The sequence below is a fragment of the Mugil cephalus genome, chromosome 19, assembly GCF_022458985.1.
Source record: "Mugil cephalus isolate CIBA_MC_2020 chromosome 19, CIBA_Mcephalus_1.1, whole genome shotgun sequence".
Lineage (NCBI taxonomy): Eukaryota > Metazoa > Chordata > Actinopteri > Mugiliformes > Mugilidae > Mugil > Mugil cephalus.
The window spans coordinates 13,013,106-13,030,142 of record NC_061788.1 but is presented as its reverse complement, the minus strand read 5'-3'; the positions used below and the strand labels follow the sequence as shown (position 1 = coordinate 13,030,142).

Here is a 17,037-nt window from a genome sequence, read left to right as displayed (position 1 = left end):
GGCTTTGGTTGGTGGGCAAAGCTGTGATTGAACGTCTTGTTTCCGTGCACTTAAACAAACAAACGTCGGACCCTAAATGGCGCTAGTCACACCAGCCACGTGCAGCACCTCAGGCTGCAGCAAGTTGAGGGTGCGACACCGTGGCTGTCGAGTGGGCACCTTCCTTCACAAATGACTCGCTCGGTTAGTTGCACAATATCTCAGGAAGAAAGAGAGACCAAAAGGCAAGCTGCATAGACATCCTGTCATGGTCTTGGTGAAATGAGATTCTCACCGTGAGAAATGAGATTCTTTGAGCAGGAAGTTGCAAAGTCTGAGAACTAAAGGCTCAGTCACCTTCTGTTACCGGCTCGGTCTGAAGAACGAGCACCCAGCCTCTGCTCAGAGGACCAAGCTGTGACTCCGCTTATGAGGGATAAAAATAAGTCTGATGTCATTGTGGGGCTTTAGAGTTATCAGTAAATTTAAGATTAAATCTAGAACTAAAAAAAAAAAAAAAAAGCAGCCACTGCAGAGCTTTTAGTGCTGCTGAAGTTTAAATGAGCCGAGTTGTATCATCTGCTGCAGCTGTTGGCGAGTCTGCATAAACCGGTCTATGTTGTTGACGGCTATTGTTCGCGTGTTACTTCCTCTTTTTTTCCCCCCCGCAGCCTTTGATCTGGTCTGTTGGTCTGTACAGAACTTTTTTAGTACAGAAATTATAGTCGGGGACGTTTGCTCTCCATGGTGCTGAATATATCAGCTTCGTTGAGGAGAGATGAATGATTGTCTCTGTGTGAAGTTCTTTTGCTGCTTGATATCTTAAAACTACTTTCATGTGACTGAAGCCACTGCACAGCTGGATTTCTGCCTTTGGCTACAAGCTTTAACGTATCTGAATATTTTGTAGAAAGATTTGTCATGTTTTGGTCATTTTTAAAAATGCTCCTTCATCACGCGCCGCATTATCGTTTCTGTCGGTGATATTTAGCCTTAGTGTCTTTTAGTGAGGGTTTGTCGCTATTGTATGTTTCTGCTCTAAATTAAGCTTCTGTTAATATGAATTAGAGATTAGAGGTTACCCCAGACCACTCACAATGCTGAATCATGAGTCTGCTAGCTATTTGTTTGTGCACTGTCTACTTTTTAATATTAAACTGACATCTTCCGTGATCATTTATTAAATTCCTGTTTATTTATTTAGAAAGAGGTGTTAATAAAGGATGTGTCAAAGGAGAAAATGCTTCTAGGGATGTTTTTTTTATGAAAGTCTTTGGAGCAGCTATTATGTGACAGTTTTTCTTTCTTTTCTTGAATGGTATCTAATCAAGGAACAATTAAACGCAACATCTACACTCAGAAAATGATGTGCCTTGACATTCAATCAGGGTTTTGTATTATGCAAAGAGAAAATGGGGTCCTGGTTTACAGTAAACGAGTGGGAAAATAGCCTGATGATGCAGGTGGATGCTGCATTGGGCCAGGTTTTATTTCCTCTGTAATGCACCACCATCCGTCGTTTTATGATGGCAAAAATATGCAGATCGCAACACAGGAGCTGCAAACGACCAAGTCCAAGTGTGGATTTGGATTCTCTGGAGTACTTCCTTTCACCGGCAGAGCTGTGCGCCCATCATCAAGACCGCTGGAAACATCTCCTTCGAGACCTGCCAAGAAGCGAGGCGCGTTACTGCCAGTTGTAATGGACCAACACAAACAACCAGCAAAACTTGAGAGGCGTGTTGTTTTCTAAACGGAATTAAACCTCGTGAGAACGAGATCCGCTCTGACACTTTGATTTAGAAGGCGTATTATATATTCGGACGGTCTCGACGCTCGACGGGACTTCAGCTGTGCCCCGCAGTCTTAATTTGCACAACTGAATAAAAGTTGACCCATTTTATAGACAGATTTACATTGTGGGACAGCGTGTTTATTAGAGCAGGAGGGAAAGGCTGTTTCTCTCTGTGAAGCAGGTGGATTATTGCCGTATTTCATTCACATGATACCTGCTTCCAGACTTGATTTTTGGGCCACACGTTCTTTACTACACCGCTAGTATTAAACGGTATCATCGCAGGTTGTGTTTTCAGAACGTGAAAAAATACAGTGTGTCATTGTTACGTTGGCTGACTTATTGACTGATCTGCTCTGCAGCCATGCAGCAAAGCACAGAGCTATTTTAGCGTTATGTTCGGCATTATGTTATCCAACGCATTGCAGAGTGGAACATCAGTCAAAATTGTGTACGTTGTCCATTTGTAGTAGCAGTAGTGATGCAATGTCTTGTCAGTAACTGAAACATTTTGTGTCTACAATATACTTGTGTAATACCTGTAATCCTTATTGGAATACAAATAGATTTCACTGCTATCACAAATCTCTGCTAAATAGAGCAGGTTCCCCTTTCTCATAAGGTCAGACCCACTGCCTCATGGGTACTGTAAACCATATTGTCACTCGGGATTAGAGCTGGAATAATATTTGCTCACTCTTTGTAGATGTAGTCAGATTTCTTTTATGACGAATAATGTGCAGAGGTATTATTTTTTTATTTTTTGTTTAAGTTGTTTCAGGTTGTTGTTGAGTTGCAATTTAAGGCTGTGTCTGAGTCGGTCATAAAACGACTTTATTACTTTACTGCTTTTGGACTTCAGACGTTTCAGTTACTGGATTCTAAACAAACAGCATTTTTTTTATTAGGAGAAAGCATTAGGAGCTTACCATATCATTTAAACTTCAAACCAGTGAGTATTTATGCAGGTTTTGAAATTAAATCTTTTGTCTTTCTGCTTACGTACAAAATAAAGAGCTGTATAAAATTCAGTAGCTACTGTACACGGTGCTTCCTCTTACTCACTGGTAACGATGTAATCGCGGTGCTTCTTCAACTAAAGGCCCCATGCGCTAAGGCTGATATTGTGCTTATTTAGATAGATAAATGCACGCTTCAGACCCCTGCAACACTGTATCACGCGCGCGCTCCATATAGCCGTTTCTTTTGCACAAGCACAGATACAACATGTGGTTTTCAGACGCAGAACTGTAGAACCCTGCAGGGCTGCTGCAGCGTATTACATATGCCGTAGTCAGCTTAGGCTATTTCTGTTGTCCCTGGTTATCCAGCCAAGAATCAGCCCTGCCCATTTTGCTCTGCCCAGTACAGCAGGTTAATCCATTCAGGCCTTGTGTTCATTTGAGCCCTATCCCGGCAAGTGCAGACATTAATACGTCTTAGTATCACTGAAAGACAAATGTGCATTTGCAGAGAAATTTCAAATATGATGAACAAGGTGAAAAAGATGAGTTTAATTGTTATGCAATAGATTGACCTTCACCGTGAAGTTATGTGCATTTTCATTTATTTTTCATATTATTTTGTCGCTTTCCCATTTTAAAAAAAATTTGCTTCCCTTTCGCTTATCTTGCAGATGTATGACTCCGGCTGATACAGCTAGGGCTCTATGTACAGTAGCCTGATAACTGATCTGCAACATAGTTTGTATGCTTACAGCATTCTTCATCAATAAAGATTTAATTACCACTCAAAATTGCTGAGCAGTGCACGTCGTATGGTTTATGGGTTACTCTTATAGCTGCGGTGCTGGCTGAAAAAATTGTAAAAAAAATACAGAAACACAGCAGTCCATGAAATATTCGGTGCTTGAGGTTACATTTCATAGATTAAAACTGTGCGGGAGTAACTAAGGCGAGCCCATCTCTAATAGCTGATGTATTGGAATCTGCTGGAAACTGTTGATTCTGTCCAGTCAAGTAAGCAAATAATCTTTAATTCCCAAATCTTTAGCCCACAGCAGCTGGGTAAACATCGGGGACTAGCAGTAAGACATGTGAGGCTTGGCTGAGCAGAAACAACAGGTAATGGGACAGGACAAAAAGCTTTAGGAAATTACTTAAGGCGGTTTTATGCTCAAATATACCCGGCTCCCTGCTATGCTATGCTAACTCATGCTATGGTGTGGTGGGACAGAGATGAAGGAGGGGCCCACCGATCAAGTATGATGTGAATGGATAAAAAGCATGAATAACAAGAATCAATAACGGAAAAAAACTATTTCTAAAAGGGCATCAGTCGATTTCTCCCTCATTATCACTAACGCCTATGTGTCAGATTGTTCAGCTTCTGGGTAATTAGATGGTGTATTGTTAATGGATAACCTAGTCTGAAGTTTTATTGCGTTTTCACCCTTGCAGTGGATTACAGTAGGAGAAAAGTGAGACGATGAAGGGCGAGGAGGAGCGAGAGCAGGGTTAATTGCATGTGAGGTGCTCACAGCAGCGAGAGGAGCTTGCAAGTAAATGTGATAAAGTCGAGGCCATGTTTATTAGCGGTGGAAGGATGAGGGTGTAAACAAAGGAAACGGAGACGGAGGAAAGGGGGGAAAGATGTGGGAGGGTAAGGAAGGGAAGGGAGGACAGTCCATTAGAGAGATGGGTGAATAGATAGATGGATGTGGAAACGCGTGGAATGGATGTTCACCGAGACACCCCTCAGCCTTAATAGCCCGAGAGGTGAAGAGAGACTGACTCCTGCTTCACGCTGATACCACAGACTGAATCAATGTGATACCTCTCCCTCTCCCTCCCGTCTCCCTCTCTCTCTCTCTCCCTCTCTCTGTGGGAATTCTCTGACCCAGTTAGCTCCTCCACCAAGCAGCAGCAGCAGCAGCAGAGTTATTTTTACATATTACCAGGAGACAATACTTTGTCCTCTGATCGTCCTCCCCTCATCCGTATGCTTCCCTCCGCTCTCCTTCCCCACCTCCTCCGCCTCCCCCTCCTCCTCCTCCTCCTCCTCTATGTTTGCGGTTGCTGTCCTTTACTCTCCTGTTCCTCTCTTCTATATTTGGTTGCGATCCTTTCGTCCTCCTTTAGGGATCAATCAACTCCGTCCCGTGTTTGGTGCAGGATACTGGCTCGATTGTTCGTTACTACCACATTCGGTTGACTGAAAACTGCAGACAGCTGTGTACACACACAAAAACAAATGAAGCTAAGGTTTTTCAAATATTGTCCTGAGGTCTCTGACAACAGTTTTTAATCATATCGTACTTATTTGGTGTTGCGCAACTGCGGTGAGTCATTTGCATTTTAGCGCATATACACTATGGTTCAAATTTGAATAAATGCTGGTACCAGTACCTGCAGTGTTATTGTTGTTGCTGCTACCACAGTGCACGACCAGAATGCAATGCACATAAATAGATACATACTCAGCATTCCACATATTGTTTTAGTGTAGTGTAGACGTTGGAAAGGAATTTCTCTGCTGACGCTAATAAAAATGTCTTCCAAGAGAGTGAAGAATCCCAGTTATCTCCAACAATCTAACAACAAGTCAAACTTGCAGTCCATGAACGGTTGAACTTCTCTGGCTGCTTTGTGGGAATTTTGCCTTCAGCCTTTAGATACTGCACGCTCTTTCAGATTTTTAGAAATATTTAGTTTTATCAGGAGTTTCCTCAAGTTGCACGTGTTGCTACTGCCATATTGAAGGAAACTACCCACCTATGCGATTGTGTTTGGGTGCAGTAATGACATGACTTCAGTCTCATTTGGCTCCGTTTAATTTAACACAAATTGGATCGTACCAAGATTATCTTGTAGATACCCTTACAAGTACAGAGCATGTAACTCCAGTGACAGCCAATATGGCCGCCTCTGAATTTAAATTGGCACGAAATCAATTAAAATTTCTTAAAAACAAAATATACTCTTGTTCATAGAAATGAACATAAAAAGAGTGATCAAAATAAAATATCAGGAACACTAGTAACAATTCTGTTTTATTTACTGTATCATGGCGTTTCTTCGGTGTATTGATAAAAGAGATCTACAATGATCACATCAACTGACAAGAGATTTTGTTTCACTCAGTCTTTCTTCCCATATTTAGTTTATCACAGCTTTTGTTAATATATATATGTGACCTAAACCTCACCTTGCACAATCTCCTTTACCCTCCTCTCCTCTCCTCACCTCTCCTGTCCTTCCCTCACCCCTCTCCGGAGAGTAAAGGGACAGAGGGAGCGTAGACAGGTCATATATTCGCCTCCTAATGATGATGGATGGCGGCACTGCAGAGAGCTACAACCGCGAGAAAAGTGGAGCGATGCAGGGAGATAAAGAAATAGCAGAGTATGAGAAGACTGTTTATATTTGTCTGCTGGCGGGCAGGTGGTGGGAGTTTTAGTGATATGTTGATCTTCAAGTGTTTATATCATTCTTGTCATCTACCTGATAGCAAACAAACACGCACACTTGCAAGGTGACATCTGGTACAGCTGACACTTATTTCGTGCACCATGCGCACAAACACACACACACACACACGGTTCCATCGCTGTCAGTCAGGACTTTTCTGACCTGTCTGCAGAAGCAATAGAAAGTGCATGCAATCTCTGGAGTGCAGACACACACACACACACACACACACTTTCTTGCTGCTTCCTCCGACTTGTGATAGCTTCACATTTCGCAGTGCTGTGCTCTGTTGCAGTATTTCAGCAGTGCAGGGAATGAAAAATATTTGTTTGCAAGCGGTATGTCATTATTTTTAGGTAGGGTAGGTTATTAACACCCACAGGGCAATAATGTGGCAATAATCCTAACAAGGTACAGGATTACATCGCCATTAAAGCAAGAGTCTGAGAAAAGTAAATAAATAAAATATCAAAACCTGAAAGTTAACATCAGCATGTATGGTCAAATTACAAATCCACATAGTTAAATTTTAGACAGAAAATATGCCTGTTATACAGTTATGTTATTCAGATGAAGATTTGTGAAGGTTGAGAAATGATATATACTATTTTTATATATACTATATCTTTTACACGCATCGAGTAAAGCTAACATAGTTCAAACTCCGTCCTTAGAAAACAAGTCAGTGCACCGCCCTCCACATTTGTTTCAGTGCTGAATGTGGCGACACTCGTCCGGTCACAGCTCCGCATTTGCTTCCTCTCAGAATCCCCTTCCCTCAGCACAGCTCACCTCCCTGCAATCTCACACCTTCCCATCTCAGACGTCCAATGGGAGTGTGCGAATGTAAGGTTGACAGAGAGGAAGTGTTAAGACCCCCATCTGCTGCTGGGGTTACCACACAGTGTGCGCACGCACACACACACGCACGCACGCACTGACACAGTGGTAAAGTCTCACCCTTCCCAAAGTACAGACAAGGAGGCAGGCTGTAGCTATGGCAACCCAGAGAGAAGTGAAATGATTGGATAATGCTTGGATTTGTTAAGAGCTAACTGTATGAAGCCTAGGGCGAGTGTTAGTCACTCTTTCACATTTAGTCTTTGTGTGGTTGTGTGTTTTGATACACGAGGGTAAGAGATACACAAAGAATAAAGCCTTTCCTTCCTTATATTCCCCGGTCTGCCTGTCTGCCCTTTTCATCCTCTGTTTGAGTTGTCTGTCAGTGGTCAGGCCGGTATAATGTAGGGTGTGTGCAGCGTTTAATCACCACAGGTTCATAAAACTGGAAAAAGACTGAATCATATCCATTGGTCGCAAACACTTGCGTGGCTAATTGAATGAAATGAAACACTTCACAGGGGAGACACAAAGCAGCTGCAGAGTGTCTCTGACATCAAATAGACCATTTAATAGCCCAGTGTTACACTGAAGGACGGGCATATGTTCATATTTTGTCTGCAGAGGAGAACTTCTTATTTGGGCTTTCTATTTTGTCATTCACACAAGTACTCCTGTGTTGCTATTCAGTGTCTAGAAATCACATTAATACTCTCGACTGTGCTGTGTTGCAGGTTTAATGACATCCACATCTTCTACAAAGTAAAGAAACTGTAGAAATGAAAATTTTTACAAAATAAGGCTCAAAATACACTTTAAAATAGACACAAATGTAAAAGGTAAAATGTTGCAGAATTGACTCGTGGTTACCAAATCGTGCCACCCAATAGTTTTACGGAAGACATCTCTTCGGTGCAATTTCCTCTAATATGAAATGACAAGATACAGCGGGGAAAATAATGATATATGCTACTGCTGTAAAGTCAGAAAAGGGCCTTTTCACCATGTTCCTCCCTTCACTTTTACTGGCTTTTGCACACAGTGTTATAGTGTTGTAGTTATACCTTATATGCTGCATTACAGTCAAAAACAACGTGCTGTGCCGCACAACATGTTAGTGTGTTGAGACTTAAGTTCCTTAAATGAAGCTTAATTTATGAGTGACTTTGTAGAAATGCTAATGACCTGCGCATAGACACGTTAGTGCTGCGACAAACCGACGGCAGTTTCCACCTTCCGTGAGAAACGGGAACCTGTTGTAAAACTCACTTCCTCTGTACTGCATTTTCACTGGAGGAAATTAGCATTTTCCCCAGCAGTTTAAAACAACATTTTGTTTTTGTAGCTACAGTGGTGTTATTGCTCAACAGCCAGGTTGAGTGTTCATGTAGGGAAAGAGATCCGAGGGGATGGATACAAGAAGTCTCCAGTGATATCTGAGAAGGGCTTGCTGTGTACTTTGCAGAAAAGCATGAATCCTTGTGTGAATAGGTATGTAATTCAGAACTGGTGCTTTTGCAACCTCTGTTTTTTGTGTCTCACCTATCGGCTTTGCTTAAAAAAGAACGAAGGTCCTTAAGGTACAGGAACAGTCATCTTATTCTAAGCAAAAAGCTGCTGCACCTTATTTTTGCTTAGTCCACATGCCAGTATCTATTTTTAACTTTTGAAAAACAAAGGGGAGAGAAACCCTTTAATCAATAGTGGAAAGATACAATGCGGAAAAGGCTTTAAATTATCTTGCCTTCTAAATAGAAGTCAGTCCTTTACTAACTGGGCTTGGGCCTTAAGGGAAACTTGGTGTTTTTTTTTCCCCATAATCCCAACAGAAAAGCTAATTGTGCCCTTTTGTTTGTTTGTGTGACAACGGTCACCTACATTTTTTTGTTGTTGTCTGCAACATAGTGTGATCATTGAAGTCTACTCATTACTAGGTGCAGCAGAAAGGATGAATGGTTTATGTTCACATTGAAAAGATTATTTCCTGTAGAAGGAAGGGGCTTTTTGCTTTCTCCCAACACTTGTTCATGGGAGTAAAGACTGGCAGTCCCCTGGTAAATTACTCTGTAGTGGCTGTTGAGTGGAAAGAGGAAGAGCAAAGCTTCCTCACCTACGAGAATGAAGAACAACAGGCTGAACATAGAAACGCCCTGGCACCGTTCACTGTCTCCACTTCCTGTGTACTGCAGGTGCCTTCACTTGACCCAGGCGCATGACGGCTTGTAGCAACGCCTTCATTTCTCACGCTCTGTCATCCTGCGACACTGCTGGATTCTGTTATCTGTTGTGGTGATAGAAAGAATGCAATCGCTTCACTGCCTCGTAATCCTTCTATCTCCAGGGCTTCCATACGGTCATATTGTCTTCGTATTGCCTTCACCCTCTAGTTGTTTCCTGATTGGAGAGATCCATGGGCCTGTCTGTTTCATATAAATATAGAAACAGAACCAGTTTCTGAGCCTCCTCAGGTGCCTTCTGAATCATCTGGTCAGCTTCACCATGGCCTTAGTGATGTACAGAACCTGCTCTCAAAAACATAACCATCTGACCACGTAGTTGTTTATGTACCTGAATGCATGTTAATTGGATGCATGTATGCAAGAGCGCCACTGTAATGAAAATGAGTCATGACGGAGATTATCTGGATTAGGATTACGTGGAATGATTTTAAATTGAGAAGGAGGCTAGGGATACTCTGTCAAACGATAATTACTGGTAAAGTGTATGAATATTAAAAATGAATTGTCATTTTAATTTCATCTCGCAAATTGAATAGAGATCTGGAATGAAATGGAATTGCTTTGTATACAGCCTCCCCCTCCTCACCTCCTCCTCACCCCACCCTATTATATTGTTTTTGGATCGCACGTTGTTGGGATCAACTAATGAGAACCCCTCGACATGTCGGTCTCACTTTGGCTCAAAGCTACAGAAAATTTCAATGACTTAATTCCCGCCGACTCTTAAAGCCCTGTTGAAGAATTTGCCAAAAAAGCAAGCTGTGATGGTTAAATGCATCTTAATAATCACATACATGTGTATGAGCACACGTACGTGCATGTTGTATGTTGGCCCCAAAGATAAAATCATTTAAATTTTCTGACCAGCGCGCAAGATCAAACACAACACATACAGTGCAGCTTCACCATTATTTTCGCCCTCATTTGTGCAGCACGGCAGAACTGAATTTTTCGGCGCCTACTGGCTTCGTCACCGCACGCATACGAGCGCCGTGAAGGCATAAGCTGATGAAACATCCCCTTTTATGCGGAACGGCGTGAGTGATTCACTAGAGACAAATACGCCTATGAGCGGGTGAAAGCACCTGTGCTCACGGTAATCTGAACATAAAAAGGTTGAAAGGTTTTAAAATGTACCCCATGAATTCAAGCGCTCTAGGTGTGAATTTTCCTATTAAGAAGTGTGAAAATTAATCTCTTAACTACGTGGGCGACTCATGTGGCGAAAGAATGCGTAGCTTTAGCACAACACTGACCTTGGCAGACGTTCAGACGGGCACTTGCCAGTATATATGCATGGTTTAACGTATTGGTGTCCAATAAATGTGTGTTTTTGTTTGCGTTCCTTCGCACTGGTGTAATGAAAAAGCAACCATTTGTGACAGTCTACAAGTTAAAAATGTCACTGGCTGTGTTTTTTTTTTCTCCCTCTAAATGAAGTTGCTATACCACCTGCTGTAGCATTAAATGATGTCTCTGCTCATGCTTCATCGCGCCGTCGCTTCTTAGTTTGACGCCTCGATTCATGTTCTCGCTATCGGTGATAGCTTACAAACGAGATTGAAAATAATGCTGTCAACAGAAGGTTTGTTTTTCGGTCCCACAAGCTCTATATTGCGAACATGTGTCAGTCATTGGGAATCATTATCTGACAGTACCGTATGCCTCCATTAACCCCCGCGGAGGCGCTCTGCTGCGGAGGGAACTCCAGTCGGGAACTCGAGGTCGTTTTGCCATCTCAAAAAAAAAAAAGACCCCCATGCCCAATTAGAGGTGTGATAAATCATTTGCAAGCTGCACCACTTGACCTCTTCCTAATATGTCTTATCAGATTTCTTAAGTGATCGCAATAAAGAGGGATTATCTTTGAATATATTGACATCTCCAATTTCACCGTGGAGCCGACACATAAGTCAGTTCCGTATTGAATTTTCCACACGCATCGGATAATTTGTTTGCTTTTAATAACACAGGCTTCTGACTTAATGGTGATTAGTTGTTGAACTGCTCTCTGCCTGTTCCTTTTAAGTCATTTATAATGATGCACTTTATCTTTTTGTGCAGTTCGCTCAAGTTATCCACGGAAAACACAGGCTGCTTGTCCTAATCAACTTTTATCGTAGCTTTTCAAGGATCCATACACTTTTGCTAATTATATGAGACAACAAATGTCAATTCCCTAAAAAGTAAAGCAGGGTTTTGTGCATGGACGAGCTGCGGTGCATTGTGTGGCGATCAGCGTGTCACTGGGAACCAGTTTATCTTGCCAGGCCGTGACATCCATTACACGGACCCACACCCACCTCAGTTATGCTCCATTATCCGAGGTGTGACTGCTTCTCCAAACAGCACGTAGCAAACGCTGTGAATTTGTTTTGCTTTGATTGTGCTGGCTGCGCTTTTGTGTCCCATGTTTGTGCGAAGGTGTGCCCTCGTCGGTTAGTTTTATCTGGTTTGTCAGGGTCATCACTGTCGTCCTTTTTTCTTTTTTCACACTGCTGGGGACAAGTGGGAACATGGTGTCTCTGTTGGTTGTGATGCATTCATCGTAATGCCCAGTACGCGGTGTGCGTCATCTGTTGGAATTTTTGCTGTGAGTGACTTAAGGAGGTAATTTAACATTTCCCCGGTGGTGGTCCTGCAATCAGAGTTATCCTTATTGATTTATGATAATACGAAATAAGCCAGAGGTAGATTGTTCATGGCTCTCGGTGGTTCAGCAGTTAATTCCACCGCGAGGTGTTTAGTTAGCAGAAGAAAGAGTTCACGTTACAGAAGTAAAAAGTGCAAAAGAAGGATAAAACGGGGCCTGTAATTTCAAAGACTTTAAATGCCAGGTCCCCAGTTTTAGCATTTTCTGCAGTTTAATCTGCTTCTCTTTTGGCCGTGTGTCATTTTAACACAGTTTATTATTCAGGAGATGAAGAGAACTGTGCTGCTGTCACCATAAATAAGGACTTCCTGGTCAGCCTAAAATCTGCAAAACCAGCTCCGAACACAAGCCCACGAGCAACTATGTTATCATGATGCCAATACAATGTTCACTGAAGCTGGTTTCGCAATTGAACCGTGACACAGCACAGGGTTGCGAAATCTTATATGACCGTGGAATAGTTGTGCAGTTATGTAAAACACGTTTTAATCGAGATTAGAAGCAGGGTGTGCATCAGTTCGGTGGAAGTGCTGCAGTGTTTATTGCAGTGTGACATACAGTGGAGTATCATCGTAATAAATTGCAGTAAGCAAGTTTCCCGTGCCGTGCTGGGACAGTGGAAGAAGAATGGGTCAGCACTTCGTTAAACGAGCTTCCAGATGCGGCTCGTGTTGGAGGAATCTCGCAGATAAGCCGAGAGGAATATGTGGCAGAATATTATGTGATCCTCCGCAACAGAGGAGCGCCACGTTTCAGCCAGTTCTCTGTAAACTGTTTCTATGCAAAGCGAGGATGGAAATGAAGTTGCCATTGTAGCGACGGGCATGCAAATGAAGAGCTAACGGCAGCTTTGACTTCAGGGACAGAGTCTAAATATTCTGGTCCCTAAAAATATGTGCAGTACAAATCCTTTTCAGTTTGCATAAGAGTTTTTTGTCCCTTATTTGACCTCTTAGATTTCCTTTTTCATCCATTCTGCCTTTCCAATGATTATACGGAACGGTTCCAATATATCTTATTTATTTTTTCCCTTTTCCTTGCGCCCTTTGCCCTCAGCAGATGTCCACTGCCCTTTCGTCTAAGGTTTCCAGGAAGGAGGAAATAGTCTGACACACAGTGATGTAACAATATTACAAAGCGAATAATGAAGCACTTGCCAAAGTTTTTATTTTACTCTCTCTTTGCTCGCGTCTGTATTTTTTCTTTCGGTTAACTTGAGCTGAACATGATCCCAAGTGCTGTTGCAGTGATCTGACCTTTGACCTTGTGTCCTCCCAGGTGCTGAACCCTGCATGCTTTGACACTGCCACTGCAGACGGAAAGACAGACAGACAGACAGGCTGGCTGGCTGGCTGGTAGACGCCAAAAAGAAAACTTGAGTGGACACGTAAACAGTCAGGAGGACAGAGGAAGGTGAGTGAAATGAATAACAGAATCCATTTGTACCTTATGTTTACTTGTATATCCTGTGCACTGTATCTTGAGCTCTGTCTCACTCTTTATAAAGGGTTGTTACTGATAGTGGTGGCTGATTGTTTATACTGCAGCTCAATAAGCCAGAATACAAGAGAAGTCCTGGAGCAAAGATGTTGATTCACACCCCTGCTGAGCCCAAGACTGAGTGCATTTGCCTGCGTGTGCGTGAACGTGTTTATTCATCTTATGTGTCCTGTTACCAGCCTGAGTTCATGTGGAAGGAGTCGGGATTATCACTTAACAGAAATTGCACTGTTAAATGGTGTGCTACACTTTATGCAGAGCATTCATTTTGTCCAGCAACTTAGAGGGGGTACAGATTGGATCTATAGAGCTATCTTCTGACATGGTGCTCGTTGAGAATACATATCTACATAGCAACGAAAATGCCAGCACAGCTCTTCATTTTTTCTTTAATGGAAACATTTTTTACATCTTGATACAAGAGCACTTAGAAGGGCAGAGGAAAAAGCTCATGCGTAGTATCGTAATTGAACGGATGGGTGAGTACGTCTGAAATGTGCTTCGACAAATCATCTCTCGTCTGTGTGTCAGTCCACTTATCTACATGCTGCCTGCCTATAGAGGATACGATGACATCACTGCCGCCTGGGGCACGCCCCCGAGTGGCAAAAAAACAGTCAGTGCGTTTACATGCACGTGAAAAATCCGAATTATTGCCTTAATCGGACTAAAACAGGAGAACTTAAGTGCATGTAAACACGTTACTCTGATTAAAATCGGAGTTCTCATTATCCGATTGAGACACCCAGATAATGCGATTGCGATCAGAGTTTTCCGTTTGCTGTGATGTCACATGCACACCCCCCATATAGTATATTCGCCCTAGCTACCAAAATGTTTATAAATCTGCAGTCCGTGCTGAAACTTTAACCCAGCTGATTAAGCAGCTCATTGGCCTAATAATAAGTCAAGAATGCCTTCGGTGAATTTATTTCTGTTGGGCACAACCATTTACTTAGACCAGGGCTCTCAAATCATACGTACTGAGCTTGAGAAACGCGCATTTCAATAAGTTTACACGCTCTCACGCCGAAAAATGCTAAAACTCGCTGCACACAGATTTTAAAAGAGGTTGGTAATCTGTGAACAGATGAGGCGAAGGCTCGCTGCTCTGCTTAATCAGCGACCAATCAAATGGGTAAAAATGGGTAAAAACTGTGTAGTTGTATAATTTAAGATTTCATGTATTAAGCATAACAGAAGTTCACAAAAAGATTTCTTTGGTTCATTTTCACTTCTTCCTGACATTTTAACAACCCGAAGTTGATCTGACTTGATCCCCAGCTACTTTACTGTTGACCTACTTATACGTCTGTCTAGAAAAGGGTTTCCTATAAGTCATTATATCTGTTGTGCTTACCTTTATATCTGCCTCCACCATTTCTGTTACTGTATTAAACACACCGGTTTCCATACTTTATGCATCTTATTTAAGAGAGTACAAAAACCTCCTCATTCATTTGTGGTCTTGTTTTCAGTGTTATGCACACTTGACAGTGCTTTTAGGTGAGGCACATGTTTTCATCACAGTCGGTCAGGGGCTGTGGTCCTAGTGGTTGTCAGGTTCACTCTCTGCTTTGGTAAACTGCCTACTTATGTATGCAAAGTAGCTTTTATGCAATTCACCCAGTGGCCTTCTGCACTATCATCTCAGTGGGAGTGTTTTGGGGTCTGTGTGCGCGTGTGTTTATGTGTAAATAATTGATTGCTGGTGAGACTGAACCAGGCAGGAAAATATCTGCTGCTTTGCTCAGCTTCACTGTGCGCGTAACAAAACTATACCATGTCTGCCTTTGCTCAGTGGGATGCCGTGTTGGGTCGCTTGTCAGTGTTAATTCCCTCAATTTAGTTTGTAATAGTGCTGCTGACAGGATGTGTCTCTGAATCACTGAGAAACATGCAGACATTAATCAGCGCCATATTTGAAAGACGGATCACAGAAGTCTTTTATTAAGTCAAATTACTACACTGTGCTAAACTGTTGTTGCGTGGTGTAGCCAGCTAGCTTATCAGTATATGAGTCTAAGAACCATGCCATTGGCATTTCATTATGTGGTGTTTTTCAGCTGATACAGACAGAGAAAAATGCATCTGCACACAATGGCAAAGTCCTACAACAAATCAAAGTCATTTTGTTGTTTGTTGTCCACATCCCTCTTATTCTTCTGCCCGATGATTTGATTGGCCCGGCAGATCTTTGCCAGGGCCCAATGGAAGAGAGTAACCCCAACTTCGCCGATCATCGCGCGGCAATGACATATATATGCATACGCCTTACTAACATTAGCCATTTGTGTGAGTTGTATTTACTGCTAGTAGTTTGTTTTCACCCAAATGTGGGTGTGGCCTAATTTGCTACTGTCATCTATCGGTTCCCAACACTCCTGGTCAACTTTCCACCTCTAAAGATTTGTGGGTTGGTTAAGATGTGATTGCACAAATGTGACGATTTGCAGCTTTTGTTTGTGTTTCTTGTAGGTTGTAGCCCTGATTGGTTTTGTGTGAAACAGTTTCCTCAGTTTCCTCCTTTGACATAACACATTCCCTATTCCTTTCCCCTAAACATCTCAACTAACAGTAGCGCTGTTAGGCACTTAACCCTAACCCCAAACACAACCATGGTAAGACCCTAAAACCACATATTAGCCCTCAAATGTTGTGGGGCCAGCCATGTTTGTACACACGCACACACAAATGGTGGACATGCTCTATTGTGTTTCCATGTTTCCATCCTACCACCCAGCCCTTCTGTCCACCCCCTCCTGTTTATTCACACTTTTCTCTTTTGTCTTCTTACTCACTCTTATTTCCCATACGTAGTTCCTGTATCTTACTTCGCCCTCTTTAACCAAGTGAATGTGAACTTTCTGCCTTAATCTCGCATCTTCTTCCTGGGTGTCACTCCTTGTCTCTTTCTTGCCCCTTAGCCGCAGTGTCCTTGAGAAAGCAGTGACTTTGCCGGTGAGCTCAGCAGAGCGCATCACTCTCTCTCTCTTTCTCCTCTTTCTCCCTTGCTCACATGCTCACTCACTGACACTTCCTCAGCATCCCCCCCACAACACTGACATACTTAGCTGGTAGGTCCATAGCAACACTGTCAAGCAGAACCGTGTCTTTCCTTTATTCTCTATAAATAATTCATCGCCACTAAAGCGGGCCCTATTTTATGCGAATATTGACAAAACTGTTGCAGAGAATAACTGAAACAGTCGTTTCCCATGTCGAGCACGATTTTGGCCCACTTACCTTTTTCAGGAACGGATTGTAAATCATCAACAAACTGCTGATACAAGCAAAGGTCCCAAATCTGTTGCCATCAGGTGAGCAACGCCGTTATTAATTGATTTATCGATACGCGGGAGCATGCGGATGCTCTCGGCTCCTTTGCATTCAGAGCCATCAATGAAAGGCCGTGTTGTAGCCAACAGCTGCGTTTCAGCTGAATTGTGGTGGTTAGAGAAACGAGGAAGTTCAATTGGTGTTGCTCAAGTTTGTCACCGAATTTGGACAAATTGCTCTCATCTGATACTGGAGATCAGCAGCTGCCAGCATGGAAACGTGATCCCTCAGTGTCCTCCTCCTTATTAGAGGTGCCCTCCA

General features: G+C 42.6%; 1 protein-coding gene across 5 annotated transcripts in view; it reads left to right on the top strand.

The window, feature by feature from the left end:
• The window catches only part of LOC124996289 (spermatid perinuclear RNA binding protein), a 77,124-nt gene that overhangs the window by 9,732 nt on the left and 50,355 nt on the right, over positions 1–17,037 (top strand). For all 5 annotated transcript variants that reach the window (XM_047569126.1, XM_047569124.1, XM_047569125.1 and 2 more), the window contains exon 2: positions 13,216–13,350. The gene's annotated coding sequence lies outside the window, so the exon portion shown is untranslated. The remainder of the gene's footprint in view (positions 1–13,215; positions 13,351–17,037) is intronic.